Here is a 22,255-nt window from a genome sequence, read left to right as displayed (position 1 = left end):
AGGGATTGGACCAGCTAAATACAAATATACCCAGTCCCACAGGACACTATAAAAGGGATGCGTCTATTGCTTAGACTATTAATATTATAATCCTAATAGTACTCCTACCCAATATCTATAATATATTATCTATCATTATTCAATGCCCCCCCCCCTCCTCTTCCTTTCCCACAGTGTATGTGAGGAGCAATCTTACCTCTAGAGACCTACACACCATATAATTGTATGGCAACTCGTGTGCATACTATGTTGCACACGTCCCCATAGTATACGAATTACATCCGGACCTTGTGGGACTAGCACCCTCTAATGGGCACTGTTGGCAATACTATATAACTTATGATATTACTAATTACATCTATCTAGATAAATGCATGTATAATACACTATTTTATTCTATTTTATTGAATGTTCTGTTTATTACAGTACTCAGGTCTGTGCTCCTGAAGAAGCGCCTGCGACGTGCAACATGTCGAGCAAGCCTCAGACACTGGCTGTTATCACCGCATAGCTTATTTGCCAATATATTAAGAACCGTATGTCAAGAGGATTGGTACTCCCAATCAGTACTCAATTAGCTACTGCACCATAAAGCTATGTATGGAGTGTATAACCTGTAAATGTGTGACTTATACCTGAATTCTGTATTCATTCCCCCCCCTTTTTTTACCTTCAGTCTTTTTAAATATACTCTTTAATAAATTAAATTTTAACCTTAGGCCTCTTTCACATGGACGATCCGTATGTCCGTTTTTCATCCTTCTGTTTTCGGATGAAAAACGGACATACATTCATCCCTATGGAGCGTCGGATGTCAGCGGTGACATGTCCGCTGACATCCGACCCCGCTCCGATCCGAAAAGTGTAACGGAGGAAAAACCTACTTTTCCATCCGTTTTCGGATCGGATCGGGTGACGACGGACACTACGGTCCGTCGTCATCCGATCCCCCCATAGGGGAGAGCGGCGCTCTGACAGGTCCGTCGCTGCACAGTGTGCAGCGATGCACCTGTCATCTTCCTGCTCAGCGGGGATCGGCAGAGCGATCCCCGCTGAGCCAGCGGATGTTCACGGGGCGGATCATCACTGATCCGCCCCGTGAGAAAGAGGCCTTAGTGATTTTTGTGCCAAAAAAGTCCAAAGCCCAATTTACTTTTTTCTTTCTACAATATAAGTATAGGACATGGCACACGTAACAACACAGGTATCCGCATGACCACTATGTGATGATACCTTTAAACATTTAATCTTCATTATGGGTGGAAGCACCTGGTCAACTTTGATCTAGTGGTAATTATTTTCAACCCCCCCCCCCTCTCTCATGCTACGGCTAACATGCAATATTATACAATAATCTAGAGGGGAAAAAAAATAAAAAATCCCATCCCCCCGTGCTTACTTCTTTCCTTTTTTTTTTTTTTTTTTTTTACTTTTATCATTGTTTCAAGTCAATATATATTGTTATCCTATTTGTCTGTAATATGGAATTTATGGGGCAAAATTGGTTAGGCTATATGACGGAAATCCAAACGAATTGTAACATAGATAATGAACAGGAAATAGGAATAAATCAATATATGGCCAAACTAAAACGTTCCCTTAAAAAGAAAGCCAGCTTACATTGGCACATAGAGTTTCTACAGAAATATATAAGAGAAAATATCAACCCTCTAGGCCTTAGAATTCAACTTTATCCCTCATTCCAAGTAACATCCCCAGAACTCAAAATCGCATGGGAAAATGCACTGAGCCAATGTAGTTCTGAACTCATGAAACTCCTGATCTCCCACTATCAAATAGAACTGAATAGTTTGGACCAAGAGATCCTTTTGTTACAAACTTCCAATGAGAACATCAGGGATCATACATTATTCACTAAACGGGTTCAGGAAATAAAGGACTACATAACAAGGATTACCAAAGATATTATCTATAAAAAACAAAATAAATTATCAAAAGACAGATTGGCCTTCTCTGAAGGCTTCGCCTATCACTGGCATATTGCAACACAAAACAAAGGCTCCAGAAATTACCGCCGTGGAACAAGAACAAACATTAATGAGAGAGCTACGGATGAGGATACTGAATCAGATTCCTCATTCACATCCTCCTCATCCCTCCCGAGACAGGCCCAAAAAAATACCACGAATATCCACAACAACCTTGGAGCACGAAAACGTGACTATGGTGGAGGTCACTATACACCCTCTTCCAAAAAAACGTCCACCCAATTCAGACACTCACTTACTACCACATCCCCAGAAACAAGGCCACATAACACTACAAAATGAAAGACCATTATCACAACCAAAATATCTGAGCGCCACAGCCCTTCAAGCAGTCCAAATACTAAACACTCAAGCAGGGGCGGACTGATCATTGAGCCACTCGGGCACTGCCCGAGGGCCCTGGGCCACTAGGGGGCCCCATCAGTGTTGCCAGCCTCAGTAAAACCAGGGACAGTATGTATAAATCTGTGTTTTTTTACATCTGTCTGTGTATACTGTGTGTACATGTATGTGTATACTGTGTGATTGTATACTGTGTGTGTGTATACTGTGTGGCCCCATAATCTCTGATTGCCTGGGGGCCCCATAATCTCCTATTGCCCGGGGGCCCCATGAGTTATCAGTCCACCCCTGCACTCAAGCACAAAATACAACACTACCTAACACTATCAGCTATACTGAAGCAGGCCGAATTAATTTAATCCCTACTGATCTAGTCCAATCTCAAGGACTCACTTCCCAAGCCTCTCTTCCCCCACCCCTCACTCAACGTCCCTCTTACACCAGACAGAGCACACTAGACGCCCATGTTCAGCCACAGGGTGCACAGACAAATTTTCCACTACTCATGGATACGATGGCCCCGACCTAACATCGGGACTCGAAGTCATTAACTTAACTCCCTATCAATTCGAGAAAGAAACACTCAATGTCCTTAAATATGGACTCAGTTTCTGCCCCTCCGTAAATATAGACAAATATGAAGCAATTAAAGATGTTTATCTTTTCTCACGTAATCTAACCTACAAGTTTTTATTTGACAAACAAGTTATACAATCTAAACAAGATAAATCTATCTCAGAACAAGTTAAACATTTTTCTGTGGAGGACTTTCGAGTCCTATGAGACCTAATACTTTTACTAGAGGAAAATGAGTCATCACAAGAGTCTAATCAATCACAAATAAACCCCACATCTGTCTCACAGACCATGGGACCAACTGAACCCATACCTGTTGTAATATGTTGGCCAATTTATGTATAATATTGTATTGGAGTGCCATGATGACCAGAAATTCAGTTGAATTGTCCAAGTGCAAGGAAATAGTTTGCAGCACAGTTTTTACTGCCATATCCAAACCTTTTCTACCTTGAAAGTGAGTGCTGGTACATTGATAGTTCTTCTTACTATAAAGATGAAAGTAGAGTGTTTGCGTAAAAAAGCATCTTTAAAAATGGAAAGCTTGAGCCTGGAGATGAAAAAATCCTGGACTTATGTGGATTGGAGCTCCCAGAGCAGAGTGTCACAGACCTAGCCAGAACAGAGGCTGTTGGAGAGGACTGTATGCAAGCCTGTTGCCTTTTGATTATGGGCCCTGGATTTTCAATGGATTCATTCTGTTGGGACACATCCTGTGAGGAGATGCTGGTGTCATCAACCTGTGTTTAATGTAAATAAGTTTAGTCTAGGTTCTAAGGGTATTCAACTCATTGTTGTTTATTCTAATTAACCCTGTGTTGATGTTTATGGTAATGTGTGTTAATTGAATGAGCTGATCACATTGTCCTCTATACTATGTAGGAGACGGGACGACTCCTATTGGAGCTCATGTTAATTAGGTTAATTAGGTTACGTTTGTATTGTTAGAGTAATCTTCTCCTGTGTATATAAGACTGTATTCTGGTTCTGAATAAAGTGAGTTCATGGTAGCAACAAGCAAGTGTCGCCTTGTCTTGATGCTCAGAGAGGTTGGAATATCTGATATCTGTATACAGACTGGGAGGAAGTGGTATATGATGGAAGCACTCAAGCGGAGTGTGGGACGTTCCGTGACATTGGTGGCAAGCAGCGGGAAAGCTTCCTGAAGTCTGGGACATCCAAACTTCCATCTGGATCCAAGGTCCAGATAGCAGGAGAGGAGAGGTACAGATACCAGCCGCCATGGATGAGGAATTCAGAAGGAGGTTGCGAGAGATGCAGATACAGCACAGAGGACCAGTATCGGAGCAGGTCCTGCTGGGATGGTGTGATTCTATTCGCTGCAAACTCTGGAAGGAAGCGCTAGCCCGTGAGCAGCAACACCAGGGAAAAGTTCTCCCCTCCATCGAGGAAAGGTACTGGTCGCAGTACGGACTGCAGGTGCGGTTTTTGGGAGAAAAACCACACAAGAAGCAGACAGCTGAATTAAGCAGGCTGGTCTGGGCAGAGATAAAGCTGGATGAGAGCTACAGAGCCCTCCGGTGGCATGTATCCCAAGCATGTCCCTGGATAGCGGATGACAGCCCAACGGAAGGCTTAAGCTACGGCGGCTTGGGACTGTTGTTTGTGAAGCTGACAGGGGACCCTAACTTTGGGAGTGATTTGGAGCGGCGGGTGGACGAAATCATGGATTTCAGAGAAGGGCTACTGAACATTTCGGAAGTGCACTGGGCACAGGAAGATTTGGAGTTTCTGGCCGTTCAGGAATGGGAGCTAGAGATCGCCTACATACGGCTGCTAGACATTGCTCAGTGCCAGGGCTGGGCTCCCTTTGCCTGGGACTATCAGGAAATACCAGCTGAATCCTGGCTGAAGAGTCGGCAATGTGGCAGAGCGATAGTGTGCTTTGCCAACCTGCCCCCACAGCTATGGAGGCGGAGGTCTTATGGCGGATGCAGCAAATGCTGACTGACCTTGATGATCCTGTTTCTGCATGGGATGATCCTGGATGGAGGAATGTGCCTGTCCAGCAGCATGCCAGAGAATCTGCAGTGGAAAATCTGGAGATTGCTGTTAGGTTCAACTCTTAAATGAGTTGCTTTTAAGTTTATATTGCTTTGTCAAATCTTAACCCTTAAAGAAGTAGACACGGAGCCAAGAGTGTGTCTGTGTCTCATTCTACGGTCTATAAGTGCCCCGCAGTGAGTTAACTGTCTTGTTTTATTGGGTATTTATATATTTAGTTATACAATTCACAAGAATCAAAGTGCAAAATAAATATCAGATTATTAAAGCAGTTTTAACTAATAATGTCGTATCAGCAGCCAAAGGTTACAATAAAAGCAGTTTCAAAGAGAATAATGTCTCAGCAGGCAAAGGTTAGTTTCATAAGATACTGCAACGCAGGCATTTCATAACAGACTATATTTCATAACAGATTTTACATGTAGGCATTAGATTTAAGTAAGAACTCTGAATCAAATCCCTAACCCTATCAATTTCCCCCTTTGACATCATCCTCTCCTTCCCCCTGGGTCCTCATGAATAAGTTCTAGTCAGTTTTTCCCCAGAGTCCTTTCCCTGACCGCGAGTTGTCAGAGGGGTAAAACCCATCCCCCTAGGTATTACTAACATCTTAAATTCAAGAAGAAGAGTTTTGTAGGAGTAGGGTGATGTCAATACACATTTATCAGTATGCCCTCTCTATTCTCCTAATTTTCCTATTTATTTTCCTGTATACACATATATTTGTGATTGTGAGTGAAATTAATATTAAAATAATAATAACCATTGGGCTTAACAACCAGTGAAAGGTACTGGTTGCTGTAGAAGACATTCCACTAAATATATCCCACCAATGTGGTGCAGTATCCTGTTGTATCTGTGATGAAAGATGCACTAGTCTTCCTTTGTCAATTATTGCAGATACAAGGTTATTCTGTAGGGTATGTTCTAGTGTCTCTATGTGTCGTCTTAACAACTCTGATTGTTCCAAAACCTGTTTTAGTGGGTCTAAAGAAATTATAAAGGGTGTAGTGTCAGTGAGATTATGTACCTCATAAACTGAAGAGAATACCTTATTGGCGTCTGGTTCAAAAAGATAGGTATCGTTAGCCCATTGTAATATTTTAATCTTTTTTATACATCCCGCAAACGGCGCCGATCTATTTAACGCTAACATGGTGCGGTTGTCATTAGTAATGATACAAATATGCTGGGGTCCTATTTCTATGAATCTATTGTTCACATTTATTGGTGTTCTTTGCATTTTGCATATGCTAGTTTGGTATTTTAACAAACAAGGTTCATATACTGGGGAACTTCTGCCACATACCATTCCCTTATTAGTTCCTTCACATAGATTTAAATCATGGGTTCTGTTTCCTTTATCTACATATTTCCCATATATTTCTGGATACCAAAACTCGTTTTTAATTACTAGTGGCATGACCACTATTTTACACATTTCTATTACATCTGCTACCCGGTAAGCTTCAAACCTTCCTACACACCATTTATCCTCACATTCTACCTTATCCCCTTTCACTTGGAACCATACACCATCGTCAGTTAGACCTTTAAAATATTTCATCCAGGTATGATAATTTCCCAACTGTAGTTCAGTCCTGGCCCTATTTATTTGTATATGATAGGATAAGAGGTTAAAATAGCACTGTGTGAAATCTACAAACTGTTGACTTTGATTCCACAGCTGGAGCTCTGCTCCTATAGTGTGATTTATTAACCCTCCCAAAAATTGTAATAGGGGTATTTCTTGAAGTTGGGTTTCAAAAGTGGTGGGTAACCATTTGCTTGTAATAGTCAAACTGTCAGCTATGTGTCCCCCTGCATGCTTCCATCTGTTATTCATTTCTTCTATTTCGACCGAGTTTAAAACTCCCATTCCTGTACCTGTTAATCCTAATAGAGTATCATACCATTCTCGCTTATACCTACACTCTGGTATTGAGGGAAAGGTGATATTGAATTTTATTTTTGTTTTCTGTTGTGATGTTGATACATTTATGCAAGTGTTTGGTACGGGTGTTAATATGGAAGATTCAATTATTGGCGTTACTTCTTCCTCCATTTGTATGTGAAATCCATAGGCCTCTGCATTCCAATACCACCCATCATTTCTCTCTTCCCTCCACCAAGAGGCACAGAGGAAAGTACTTGATTGATTAACGGTAATATCTGTCAGATTAAACATCCCTTCTGATATATTTTCTCCCCTTGCTTTATGGACTAATATTTGGTACATTTGTCCTACCACCCGTTCCCGTGCTTGTTTCCACGTCTGTGAAAGGGATATTTTATGGCACCTATGATTTTTACTGTTATTGAAAGGAAAGCGCATATTGTCATTCCACTGGAAAGTTATAGTTACTTCTGAGAGTGGGTCTGCCTGTATCCACGCAATACCTACATCTATATGAAATGGTCACCTGTGTCCTTTAACAGTGTAATTACCTACATCATAATACTTATTCATCTCATATCCTGAATCATTTGCTACTTTAGGATCATCTATAACCCATTTAAAATTTGCTGTTTCCTCTACCTCAATTACATTAATACCAGGAGTCCATGCATGTATTTGTAAAACAACAATCTTCAACAGAAAATATGTAAGTAGATATTTCATCATGTTGTTTTCTCGGGTTGTTTCTTGCAGTGTGATGCGTGTATCCAGGTAGGTTTTCCTTCCAGCTTTACTGAAGTGGCTGTGGTCAAGAGCACTTGATAAGGACCTTCAAACCTTGGCTCCAATGTCTTTCTGGTGTGTTTCTTTACATATACATAATCCCCTGGTAGCAGTGTATGTGTACCTGCTATTGAATTAGGGTCTGGAAGAGAAGAATACACACTTTTGTGGATCTTAGTTAGACGTTGTTGTAATTGTATTACATATGCAGTCAAACTATCACATTGCAATTGCATACTCTGTGGAAAGTATAGACCTAATCTAGGTGCACTACCAAAAAGTATCTCATATGGGGACAATCCTGTTTTTCCTGTTGGAGTGTACCTTATAGAGAATAAAGCCAAAGGCAGACATTCAGGCCACGGTTTGTTTAACTCTTGCATGGCTTTTTGTATTTTTAACTTTATTGTCCCATTTACTCTCTCCACTGATCCCGAACTCTGTGGGTGGTAAGGGGTGTGAAAACTTTGTTGAACCCCTAACATGGTCATTACATTCTGCATGATTTCTCCTGTAAAGTGTGTTCCCCTATCTGATTCTATGGTTTCAGGAAGACCAAACCTAGGTATTAACTCAGTGATCAGTTTCTTGGCTGTGGCTTTTGCTGTAGCTGATTTTACTGGATAACTTTCAGGCCAACCTGAGAATAAATCGATACACACGAGGACAAACTCAAAGGGGCCGCTCTTGGGCATTTGTATGTAGTCAATTTGCAGTCTCTGGAAGGGGTATTGGGCCCGGACCTGGTGTTTTCGTGGGGTTTTTACTCTCTGTCCTGGGTTATTCAGGAGACAGATTTGGCAGGCTGCACAGTAGTTTCTCGCAGTACTACTGAATCCAGGGGCGAGCCCTCCTTGGTTCACAATCCTATACATGGAATTGGAACTGACATGTGTGGGTAGGTGAACTGCCGCTGCCATTGCTGGGTACAGAGAGGCAGGCAGGCATATTTTGCCTCCTTCCCTCCATACATTGTCAAGGTCTGGTGCTGCTCCCATTCTGACCCACTTGTCTTTCTCGCTCTCCCCTGCTTGCTCCTGTAATTTACTCAGCTGCTGCCATGTTGGTTCTGGGATACTCACCTCTACCGCTGCTAAGGTCTCAGGGCTTCCTTCCCCTAGAGCTGCCTGTTTTGCAGTCAAATCTGCAAATGCATTTCCTTTTGCCTCAATTGTTTTTGCGCTTGTGTGTGCCGCTATCTTCATGATGGCCACTCGTTTAACCTTTTGAAGATTGTTCAGGACTCTCTTAATCCCTTCTCCATGTTTTACAGGAGTACCTGCTGCTGTCAGATAACCTCTAGCCTTCCATATATGGCCATAATCGTGCGCTACACCATAAACTTAAGCGGAGTCAGTGTAAATATTCCCTTCTCGTCCTTTTAAGTATTCTAGGGCTTGTTCTAAAGCTTTTAATTCTGCTTCTTGTGCTGACATGTGGGCTGGTAAGGGCTGTGCGTCAATCACCTGTGTATCAGTCACTACGGCATACCCTGTGTGATATTTACCCTTGTCATCAGCAAACCTACTGCCATCTATGTACAAAGTGTGCTCAGCGTTTAAAATTGGTGTATCTGTAACATGTGGAAATCCCATTGTCTCCTGTTCCATGAGCTGAAAACAATCGTGTTCATCTACTTCTTTAAACAAAAGAGTGTCAGGTACCTCATTTACTTTCTTACTAGTACTATTAGCACTATCATTCCCCCTTGCCAAATCTGGTGACTGAAGAAGCAAAAAGGTAGCCAAATTTAAAGTTGTACAGCGTTGAAAAGTGACATTTGGAGGTAAAAGTAAAGTACACTGTAACCTTAATTGCCTAGCCATGGAAATGTGTTTGGGCTGTACCTGAGACAAGATTGCATGTATGTCATGTGTGGTATGCACTACAACTGGATTGTCTAGAACAATCTCTGATGACTTATCTATGATAATTGACACTGCAGCTACCGCCCGTACACAGGACGGTGAACCTCTGGACACTGGATCTAGTGCTGCTGAAAAGTAATCGATTGGTCTTTGTTTTACATGTGCCTGTGTCAGAACACCTGTGGCGTGTCCAGCGATCTCAGCAACGTATAGATTGAATTTCTTAGTGTAATCAGGAATACCAATGGCCGGAGCAGAAATCAACAACTTTTTCAAAGTGATAAACGACTCATAAGCTACTTCTGTAAGCACATACGGTACAATTTTCAAACAATCGTATAATGGCTGCATCAAAGCGCTAGCATGTGGTATCCAATGTCTACAATATGACACAATACCTAAAAACATACGCAATTGTTTGAAATTCCGTGGGGGTAACATTCCCTTTATCACTTGAACCCTCTCTTCAGTGAGATGTCTTGTACCCTGTGATATACAATGTCCCAGAAAGATAACTTTTTCCTGACACATTTGTAATTTGTTCCTATTAACCTTGCAACCCTTTTCTGCTAGAAATCGCAACAAATTAAGGGTGGTATCCAAACAAGTTTCCTTGTCCGGGCAGCATAACAATAAATCATCCACATATTGCAGCAATACACAAGAATCTGGTGGTACCCATTCTCCCCTCAAGTACTGGATATATCTTGTGTGGTTTACGTTCTATGTCAGTATATGGGGGTGGGATGGTTGAAGTAATATTATTTAAGCTTTCAACATTCTTTGTTCTTCTATCTTTCATATCCCAACCATCACAATCTGGATTATACTTCCACCCCTCTTCTTTTGCTCTATTTGAAACCTTAATTAAGCATTGAACCTGAGGCATCCATAGCTTCTCTAACACCTCCCCTTGTCTGTCCCTTTTTATTTCACTCCATACATCCGGGTCTAAACCCGCTGCTCCTTTCACCTTAAATTTACGAAGGACATCCTTTAAGTCCCGCGCTTCATCTTCCCCACAGATGTTTTTAATTATCTGTGGCACCGTGTAATGTGCTACAATTCCCTGACGGGGTTTTGTGTTCCTCTGGCCCATTCTGACAGTCCAGCCTAGGTAGCGTGTGGGACACTTAGTGTACAATATAAAACACTTAACCAAGTTACACTAGTTCCTCGTTGCCTTTTCCTCCTAGGATGCCAGAATACTAAAAACCTCTCCTAAATGAGATTCTTGAAACCGAATTACTTTATATGCTAGCCAACTGACAAATATTATGACCAGACTGACGACTACAACATATACAAGCATTCCTTGAAGTGACCAGGTATCCGACTAGATCTCCGGGCTTTATGGAGACCTCATTTCCCCCGTATCTGGGACCCCTCTCATACACTCTTATCCCTGCTTTTTGGAGCAGACAGGGCTTATACTTTCAACCCGTCTATGGTTTATGAGTTAGATGTGAGGTTAAGCATAAGCGTCAGACCCCCAAGCTCACAAGCCCTCAAGTTCCCAATCATGTGAGGTAAGGCGCATTCCGTTGCTTAGTTCGGCAATCCCCTTCTAACTCATACCATCCTTGACAAGGCTCATTCATTTTCTCAACAAGACAGACAACAAACAACAAATAATTCCAGCAATATAAACCACAATATGCAGTAATTCTAGACTCACCACTACAGAGGCTGGTGTTTTAAAACCAGGAGAACCGTAACTGACAGAACGGATAGGCACAAATCAGGGGAGCACAGAATATAAGAAAAATAAAGCTTTTTCTTACCTGGCCAGGTTTTTGATCTGTGGTTCCCGGAATGCCTGTCCTTTTGTTCCGTCAGCGTAGCTCAGCCACCTCTTGTAGTATCACCGGTGGGTCCCTGCTTATTCGGGCGCCAAAAAATGTTAGGTTCAACTCTTAGATGAGTTGCTTTTAAGTTTATATTGCTTTGTCAAATCTTAACCCTTAAAGAAGTAGACACGGAGCCAGGAGTGTGTCTGTGTCTCATTCTACGGTCTATAAGTGCCCCGCAGTGAGTTAACTGTCTTGTTTTATTGGGTATTTATATATTTAGTTATACAATTCACAAGAATCAAAGTGCAAAATAAATATCAGATTATTAAAGCAGTTTTAACTAATAATGTCGTATCAGCAGCCAAAGGTTTCAATAAAAGCAGTTTCAAAGAGAATAATGTCTCAGCAGGCAAAGGTTAGTTTCATAAGATACTGCAACGCAGGCATTTCATAACAGACTATATTTCATAACAGATTTTACATGTAGGCATTAGATTTAAGTAAGAACTCTGAATCAAATCCCTAACCCTATCAATTGCCATCCCCAAAACTGAAGTGCTGACAACAGGGCAGAGCTCTGCTAACCTTTGCCCAGCACTGATAACATCTTCTGGGTTCCATGGACAGGAGATGGGGAACCTCCATCCCCAGACACCAGTTGCAGAGACAGGGGATTTGATAGACTGTTCTGCTGAGGAAGAACCATCGGGTGAGCCCCCAGCAGAAGAGTTGGGATTAGGGCCAAACTTCATTGCGCTCTGCTCAGCACTGATGGCATCTTCTGAGTTCCACGGACAGGAGATGGTGAACCTCTATCCACAGACACCAGTTATAGAGGTAGGGGATTTAATAGACTTTTCTGCTGAGGAAGAACAACCTGATGAGCCTCCAGCAGAAGAGCTGCTATTGGGGCCAAACTTCACTGTGCTCTGCCCCGCACCAACAGCAGTATCTGTGGAGTTACAGGGAACTTCCCCAGTTGAAGCACCGGCAACCGGGCAGAGTGCTACCAACCTCTGGCCATCACCTGCAACAACTACAGAGTTCCAGGGAGGTGGGGCAGTCGGCCTCCCTCCCCAACAGGTAGCCAGAGCAGATGGTGTGGGGTTTCCAGCAGAAGGGCTGGCAACAGGGCCGAGGACTGCTGGACTCTGCCCTCAACTAACAGAGGATGGATTTCCTGTGAAGGTGGATGGGACTTCAGTCTCCACCTGTATACCCCAGGGATGCTGGGCAGTGGGCCCCGATCCCCAACAGCATGACAGAGTGAGCCCAGACACCCTGTCTTCTCTCCAGCGGCAGAAAGGATTCCAGGGAGAAGAGCCAGTCCAGGCCTCTCCCCAGCGGCAGATATGTTCTCTGAGAGAGGCAGAGGTTGGCTGGGTGAGTAATACTCTGTTTGGAACAATTTGTTTGGGGTACTGTGTGGGTACAGGCAGTAGAGGACTGGAACTATGGACTAACTTCGGAGTCAACCCGTCTGGGGTCTCCTCCTGTGTTAGTCTCCTGCCGAAAGGGGAGAAATGTCACAGACCTAGCCAGAACAGAGGCTGTTGGAGAGGACTGTATGCAAGCCTGTTGCCTTTTGATTATGGGCCCTGGATTTTCAATGGATTCATTCTGTTGGGACACATCCTGTGAGGAGATGCTGGTGTCATCAACCTGTGTTTAATGTAAATAAGTTTAGTCTAGGTTCTAAGGGTATTCAACTCATTGTTGTTTGTTCTAATTAACCCTGTGTTGATGTTTATGGTAATGTGTGTTAATTGAATGAGCTGATCACATTGTCCTCTATACTATGTAGGAGACGGGACGACTCCTATTGGAGCTCATGTTAATTAGGTTATGTTTGTATTGTTAATTGTAATTAGCTCTAGCTATTGTGTTTATATTACTGTGTGAAGCTCGGTGCCCACAAGTCTGTCATCTGGTCTGGGTAAATTTTGTAGTAAATTAGCTCATGTTAATTAGGTTAGCTTTGAGTCATCCTGGTGTATAAATGTGTGGGAGATCTCAAATAAAGAGTAGTCCTGATTTACTCCAAGACTATTGTTGTCTAGTTCTTGGGGGTTCCTATAGCCAGATCCATTGGACTCGCGTTCCAGAACTTAGGAAGCGGTATACTGGCGGAAGCACTCAAGCGGAGTGTGGGACGTTCCGTGACACAGAGCATACCAAGTTTACTTTCAGTGAGATGGTGAGAGACGTGATGAAGTCAGACCAAAGAATGGACTGTGTCATCAGCTCGTCTTTGTGCAATATTCAAGATCTTGATGTGATATAAGGCCTAACAGAGATATGGGCCACTGATGTTTACCAAATCCTTTTCTAGTCATGGTCTAAAAGTTATATTATCTAATAACTGTTTCATGGGGATATTTTAGAGGCTGGCGAAGAGAGATGTAACCAGTTTCAACTTCATATTTTATATGAGCCATTGTAAAGCATCCAGTACCTTAAATCGTAATGATATTTTTTGTTGTTTGATTTATGGGTCAGTTCTAGTAGTTAGAACCGACCCAAGTGGGGGTATATGTTGTATATGTTGTAATATGTTCACCGATTTATGTGGGACATTGTTGTGTGTATGTACACATGCAGTCAATGTTGACCAGGCCAGAATGACAATGGTTGATTTGTCCAACCGAATTTTAACATAGCAAGGGGACAGCTGAAGACCCTTTGATGTGTTAATCTTATGCAAGTCTATTTGAATATCTCAAAGGGTGTTCAGGTAGTATCTGTTAATCTAATCTAATTACACATATCTAAGAGGACTTGTTGATGTTGATATGCGGGAGTGCAAATTGGGGTGGTTTATGACTGCAGCTGTTCACGGCTGGGAGTTGTTGTCTGTTTGATAGACTAAAGCTTATCAAAGTCCTAAATTGAAACGGACAATCAAATTGCTCAGCCATTCAATGCCTGGTGAATATAACTTGGCATTCAGTCTATAGTTGAGGTGAGGCTTGTCTGTGTATGGCTGGGAACAAACAGACCTAGGAGATGGGGTTCTGAATTATATTTCCTCTGTCGGTTTTTTTTGTCATCTGTGGACTTTGGACTTTGTTCTGTGTTGGAAGTCAATAAAGTGCATCTCTCTGGAAGAATTGGGTTGCTGCGGAAGAGTACTTACTAATTAACTATCTAACCACTATACCACCCGCTATATATAATCACTACAATACCCACAACAAAAAAATTTAAACTTAAATCACAACGTTTTCCAGAACTATCTACTAAACCCCATATTTGGGCGTTCTTAATGGCAACCATCAAGGATATTAAACAAATGGCCACCCCTGTGAGCCCAGGGAACCTCACTCATTCCCAAATACGGGCAATTAAAACCCTACGAGACCACCCAGATCTCGAGATTTAGGCCTCAGAAAAGGGCGGAAATATAGTCCTCATGACAAAGACATATTATGAATCTATGGTCATGAGGATTCTACAAAATAAACATTGCTATTCCCGCCTACCTGAAACCCGTATTACTGAGTTCAAACAAGAATATCTGGACATTATCGGACTGGCATTCCAAAGGGGCCTAATTGATCAAGACACATATAACTATCTAAACGTGAAAAAACCCAGAGAGGCTACATTCTACGCCTTATCAAAAGTACACAAGCACTGCACAACACCCCCAGGCCGCCCTATCATATCAGGGATTGGGTCTGTAACAGAGAATGCCAGCCGTCTTGTGGATGTCGTCCTAATGCCACACGTACTAGGCCTTCCATCCTACACTCGTGACACATTAGATCTTCTTAAACAAACAGAGGGACTGCCTGTCCCTCCTGATGCCCTCCTCGTGACTTTAGATGTGGAGTCCAGCATCCCTCACGAGCAGGGCATCGAGATGGCACGCATGTTCTTATGGGAACAGGATCACTACAGCTGGGACTATTGTGAATTTGTCTTGGAACTGTTAAAATTTGTACTTACCCATAACTATTTTTGCTTTAAGGGTTCCCACTTCCTCTAGGTACAAGGCGTGGCCATGGTCACATGCTGTGCACCGGCCTACGCCGACTTGTACCTGGGGGGGGTGGGAACTTATCATTTTTGCAAACGAAGCCTTAAATCTTTATACTGATCACGCCCTTATCTGGCGACGTTACATCGATGATATATTCTTGGTATGGACAGGCACTCAAGACTTACTTGACAAATTTATTCAGATCATCAACCATAACAGTTTGAACCTCAAATTCACAGTTTCCACTCACCCACAGATAACCTTCTTAGATCTGACAATTTTTAAAGACAAGGAGAACTGTTTAGCCTCCACATTATACAGGAAGGAAACAGCAGGGAACACCCTACTACACACCAAAAGCGCTCACCCCAGATCACTTATCAAAAGTATTCCATACGCACAGTATATAAGACTACGCCGTAATTGTACTCATTTAGAGGAATTCAAATCTCAGGCGGACGCACTCCGTAATAGACTACTGGCGAGAGGATACACCAAAACAATACTACGTAGCGCCTATAATAAGGCTATACGTCAACCAAGGAACTCGCTATTATTCAAGAAAAAACCTACTACATTTAAAACAATAGTGAGATTTATCACAAAATTCTCGCAACAACACGAGCAACTTCGAAACATTCTAAGTAATCATTGGTCGATCCTCCACGAGGACCCCATCATTAAAAAATACATTGGCCCCTGCCCCCAAATCACCTTCAGACGAACTAGCTCCCTTGGTGACCAATTAACTTCTAGCTATTATGTAACTGACCCAAAACAAAAACCATCTAAACAAGGGATCTCCCGCTGTGGCAAATGCCCCTTTTGCCCATGGGTCAAAGTAGGAAAAACATTTACATTACCAAATGGAGAAACTTTCACCCCAAAATTTCATGCAAACTGTGATACTGATGGAGTAGTATACCTCATGTCATGCCAATGTGGCGTTTTTTACGTGGGTAAAACCATCAGACACCTACGATGTAGGATTAAAGACCACGTATACTACTCAGGAGAAGGAAAAATGGTTACAGCAGTGAGTAGGCACTTAGACCTCTAACACAGATTTGATACCTCCTTGATCTCCTTCATTGTCTTAGCAGTAGTTCCCAAGGATCCCAGGGGCGGAGATTGGGACAAAAAAGTATGCCAAAGAGAAACTATGTGGATAGAACGCCTCAATGCCACACACTTTCCTGGCATTAATGAGGCTCAAACCTACAAGCCCTTTTTATGATTTATACCTGAATCGCATCAATTATTGCGTAACTTTTGAGGCCTTTCTTTCCCTCTCCCCTTCCCCCTCCCCCTTCCTCAATTACCAGTCTCCCCTTTCCACCACTTTCAATGTTGGATCTTTCAGTCTCTTCCCCCATTCCTCCCCATCCAGCATACCCCCTCTTCCCCCCTCACCTTCTCCTTCTTTTTCTTTCCCTTCTCCTTCCTTCCCCCCTAGTCACTCCCTTCTCCTTCCCCCTCCCCCCCCCCTTTTCCATTCCCCCTCCCCCATTGTTTCCTTTCCCTCTTCCTTTCCAATTCCCCATCCCTTCTTTTTCCCTCCTCCCCTTTCCAATCCCCCCTCCCCCCTCTCTTCCCTCCTCTATAGTCATTAAATAACTATGTATTTGATTAATTGGTATCCATTATCTATGATGGCTCTTACTGCTTGCCTATATGTACTTAACCACATCTCAGCTATTTTGCCAACAACCATATCCTGATTATTGTCATGTAAAAATTAGTCGCTTTAAATACTAACACTATGTTTCCTATATTTCCCATTTTATCTATTTAGATATTACATTCAATTCATGCATGGTCTGTATGAATATATCGCCTCTGTGACCATGGTGAGTGCAACCCACTATGTCCGAGTGTGCTATCGTTACTATGCGGCCGCCCAGCGCCAGGCCCTCAGCCAGGGTGATTGGCGCATTACGGTACCTCTGGTTTCCAGGATACCTAGATGCGACTGCTCCTTCCCCCTCCAGTGCGTCGGCGGTTGCCCTGCCGACGCCCTGGATCGGGACATGCGCAGTGCGCATCAGCGGCCGGCTTGAATGACGTCACATCGGCTCCTTCGATTGGTGACTACAAGCAGGGCGTGTGCACAAGAGACGCTTGCGGCGTCTCTCGTGTTACAATCCACACAACCAGTCGCTCCGAATTGAGCGGCTGTGTGGAGCTACTTTGCTGACGCCCAGCTCTCATTAGTTTGGTCTCCCAAAAGGTAAGCTAATACTCAACCTTTATAATGACAAAGAACTCCTATATACAAATACTCATTCTTATGCTGACTATACCATATCTCCCTCTCTTTTTGGGTTTACCCCTCTGGTGCTGCAGCCTGACTACCGATCTACAATAACTCCCTAGACAGGCAAGATCTATTCAATCTTACCATACTTCCTGACTGACTATTATACGGAGATTGGATTTTCTTCAGATAAATGATTCTATGAGACTACCCTAGCAAACTATTGGATGCTCTAAATACCTAGCTAAGAGGCTGTTGGCTTCATTTTTATCCCTACAGTCTATATACACAATTACAAATTAAATATCATGGTAAGTTAATTGTATTTGTCTCTGTAATAGATGCAGTAATTTTTAGGGGAGACCCCTTTAGATTATACTTATTAATATCCACAGATAATTTCCCAGATATACATACCTTCCAAACCCTAAATGTATATGTATATAGTACCCACACTATTTCCCTAGTCCCGTGTGACACTATCTACAAGCACAGTTTGATTAAACTACCAGTACTATACCTTGTACGGGACTAAATCATGAATATTATACTTCTTATGGGTTCAATATACATGGCTAGGGATTGGACCAGCTAAATACAAATATACCCAGTCCCACAGGAAAATATAAAAGGGATGCGTCTATTGCTTAGACTATTAATATTATAATCCTAATAGTACTCCTACCCAATATCTATAATATATTATCTATCATTATTCAATGGGCCCCCCCCTCCCTCTCCCCTTCCTTTCCCACAGTGTATGTGAGGAGCAATCTTACCTCTAGAGACCTACACACCATATAATTGTATGGCAACTTGCGTGCATACTATGTTGCACACGTCCCCATAGTATACGAATTACATCCGGACCTTGTGGGACTAGCACCCTCTAATGGGCACTGTTGGCAATACTATATAACTTATGATATTACTAATTATATCTATCTAGATAAATGCATGTATAATACACTATTTTATTCTATTTTATTGAATGTTCTGTTTATTACAGTACTCAGGTCTGTGCTCCTGAAGAAGCGCCTGCGGCGTGCAACATGTCGAGCAAACCTCAGACACTGGCTGTTATCACCGCATAGCTTATTTGGCAATATATTAAGAACCGTATGTCAAGAGGATTGGTACTCCCAATCAGTACTCAATTAACTACTGCACCATAAAGCTATGTATGGAGTGTATAACCTGTAAATGTGTGACTTATACCTGAATTCTGTATTCATTCCCCCCCCCCCCCTTTTTTTACCTTCAGTCTTTTTAAATATACTCTTTAATAAATTAAATTTTAACCTATATCTACCTTAGTGATTTTTGTGCCAAAAAAGTCCAAAGCCCAATTTACTTTTTTCTTTCTAGCTCCCCATAGCGAAACATAATAATAAAATGACGTGCTTTGATAGTGATAGGTCTACAGATACCACAATATAGAAATATGAGCCTCTAATCAGGGGTGACTTCACAATAAGTGGGTAAAAAATAGCTATCCTGACAATATGGGCAACAAATATGCAATTGTATACAATACACAGGCAACAATCAGGTAACTGCTACAATATGCAGGCAGCCAACAGGCAGCAAATATACAGTACACATAAGAAAACATCCAACTGGGACAATATGCAGGTAACAAATGCACAAACATGCAGTATGTGAGCAGCAAATGGGAAATAGGGCCACAATAAACAGGCAATTTTGATAATATGTAGACAACAAACTGGATTTTGTGACAGTATGTGGACAACAAATGGACACAAAAATATCTGCATAAAACAATGCCAAGCAGCAAACCACCCTGCACCAAAACCCCTCACTAGCTAAAATCCTCCTTCTCCTGCAAAACCTCTCACCAGCAAAAATCCCCCTCCCCAGCAAAATCCACTACCAGCAAAATCTCACCTCCCCTAGCAAAAGCCCCACTAGCCAACCCCCCTCCACCAACAAGCCTCCCCCAACAACCCCCCAACAACAAATCTCGCACCCTTTCCCCATCAGTTTCACTTCTTCCACTAAAACAATTACCAGACCTTTGATACACTGGCTCCTGGCAGAGTGAGGGAAGATCTGCTAAGCTTCCCCCTTGGTGATGTCATGTGAAACATCAGAACTGAGGGGGAGGTTTGGGGAACTTTCTTCAGCTTTGTCCTTCCTCTGTATCTAGGCTCTGACAGGGCTGCCAAGGGTGGCCTTGCAGAGCTGTGGACAATGTAGCAATGTCCATCTGACAGTGGGATGCGGTAACCGAGACACTCAACGTGGCTGCATCCAAGGTGGACCATCCGCCTTCCTAGGTAGTGATTATGAGCATTTCCACTTAGAGAAAAAAATAAAGCAGTATTTTTATTTAGGTTTCATAACTTAGTTAAATTAGCCCATACTGGCTCCTCTTCTCTCAAATCGGCTGCATGGCAAGCTGGAGATACATGTTAAGGCTGGCATCACACTTTATTATTTTTATTATTACAGGTACTTATCAAGTGCCATCAACTTACACAGCGCTTTACACATATTTATTCATTCACATCAGTCCCTGCCCTCAAGGAGCTCACAATCTAAGGTACCTAACTCACATTCATATATACACATACTAGGGCCAATTAACCTACCATCATGTCTTTTGAGTGGGGGAGGAAACCCATGCAGGCACAGGGAGAAGATGCAAACTCTGTGCAGGTAGTGTCGTGATTGGGATTCAAACCAATGACTATTGCTGCTAGACAGAAGTGCTAACCACTTCACCACTGTGCTGAAACTTCTGCAGTGTGTTACAACATGCATGTTAACATGCGTTGCATTAAGGCAACCCATTCACAACTATTAATAAAAAAATATCAGCCACACAGGAAGTGCACTTTTTCAGTGATTCAGCTGCTTCACAGACTTTAGCACTGCAAACTTGGAAACAAAACCTGAATATGCAATGAGAAAACATGACTGGCCCATACCCAATATAATTACAAACTAAAAACAAGAGCTTTTAAAAGATTAAATATTGATTATTTTTCAAGCTGACCTAGATGACTATACATTGATTTTAATGTTCAACTGTTTGCAGCTAACCTGCTAAAGAAGTAGTTAACACCGGTTCAGCCTTTGTGTTCTAGGTACGCCGATCCATGTGTGTATGAGGATAAGCCAATCTGTGGGACAGACGGCTAAACCTACAGCAGTGAATGTGTGCTCTGCGCAGAAAACAGGTTAGTAGAAATGGTAGGATATACTCTAAATAAAAAAGACACTTGTGATCATGGAAAGCCTAGATTTACAGTGCCTTGTAAAAGTATTCGCCCCCTTGGCTTTTTACCTATTTTGTTACATTACAGCCTTTAGTTCAATGTTTTTTTAATCTGAAGTATATGCAATGGATCAGAACACAATAGTCTAAGTTGGTGAAGTAAAACTAGAAAAATATATAAATAAAACAATTTTTAAGAAAAAAAAACTGATAATTGGCAAGTGCGTATGTATTCACCCCTTTGTTATGAAGCCCATATAAAGACTTCAGAAGTCACATAATTAGTGAAATGATGTCGCACCTGTGTGCAATCTAAGTGTCACATGATCTGTCATTACATATACACACCTTTTTAAAAGGCCCCAGAGGCTGCAACATCTAAGAAAGAGGTACCAATAACCAAACACTGCCTTGAAGACCAAGGAACTCTCCAAACAAGTAAGGGACAATGTTGTTGAGAAGTACAAGTCAGGGTTAAATTATAAAAAAATATCCAAATATTTGATGATCCCTAGGAGCACCATCAAATCTATCAAACCAAATAGGAAGGAACATGGCACAACAGTAAACCTGCCAAGAGACAGCCGCACACCAAAACTCACGGACCGGGCAAGGAGGGCATTAATCAGAGAGGCAGCACAGAGACCTAAGGTAACCCTGGAGGAGCTGCAAAGTTCCACAGCAGAGACTGGAGTATCTGTACATAGGACGACAATAAGCCGTACGCTCCATAGAGTTGGGCTTTATGGCAGAGTGGCCAGAAGAAAGCCATTACTTTCAGCAAAAAACAAAATGGCACGTTTTGAGTTTGGGAAAAGGCATGTGGGAGACTCCCAAAATGTATGGAGGAATGTGCTCTGGTCTGATGAGACTAAAATTGAACTTTTTGGCCATCAAAGAAAACGATATGTCTGGCACAAACCCAACACATCACATCACCCAAAGAACACCATCCCCACAGTGAAACATGGTGGTGGCAGCATCATGCTGTGGGGATGTTTTTCAGCAGTCGGGACTGGGAAACTAGTCAAAGTTGAGGGAAAGATGGATGGTGCTAAATACAGGGATATTCTTGAGCAAAACCTGTACCACTCTGTGTGTGATTTGAGGCTAGGACAGAGGTTCACCTTCCAGCAGGACAATGACCCCAAACACACTGCTAAAGCAACACTTGAGTGGTTTAAGGGGAAACAATCCAATAAAAAAATCTGTGGTCGGACTTAAAGATTGCTGTTCACAAGCGCAAACCATCCAACTTGTAGGAGCTGGAGCAGTTTTGAAAGGAGGAATGGGCAAAAGTCCCAGTGGTAAGATGTGGCAAGCTCATAGAGACTTATCCAAAGCGACGGAGCTGTGATAGCCGCAAAAGGTGGCTCGACAAAGTATTGACTTTAGGGGGGTGAATAGTTATGCACATTGACTTTTTCTGTTATTTTGTCCTATTTGTTGTTTGCTTCACAATAATGAAAAAAA

At 42.3% G+C, this 22,255-nt stretch overlaps 1 protein-coding gene across 14 annotated transcripts in view; it reads right to left on the bottom strand.

Annotated features, from left to right (window-relative positions):
• Positions 1-7,650: 7,650 nt before the first annotated feature.
• Positions 7,651-22,255, bottom strand: part of LOC141112036 (ZP domain-containing protein-like) — a 146,715-nt gene continuing 132,110 nt past the window's right edge. For all 14 annotated transcript variants that reach the window (XR_012236500.1, XR_012236507.1, XR_012236509.1 and 11 more), the window contains one exon: positions 7,651-7,777. The gene's annotated coding sequence lies outside the window, so the exon portion shown is untranslated. The remainder of the gene's footprint in view (positions 7,778-22,255) is intronic.

Source organism: Aquarana catesbeiana, linkage group LG11 (genome assembly GCF_042186555.1).
Source record: "Aquarana catesbeiana isolate 2022-GZ linkage group LG11, ASM4218655v1, whole genome shotgun sequence".
Taxonomy (NCBI): domain Eukaryota; kingdom Metazoa; phylum Chordata; class Amphibia; order Anura; family Ranidae; genus Aquarana; species Aquarana catesbeiana.
The sequence above is the reverse complement of the archived record's forward strand: the minus strand, read 5'-3'. Positions and strand labels throughout refer to the sequence as shown.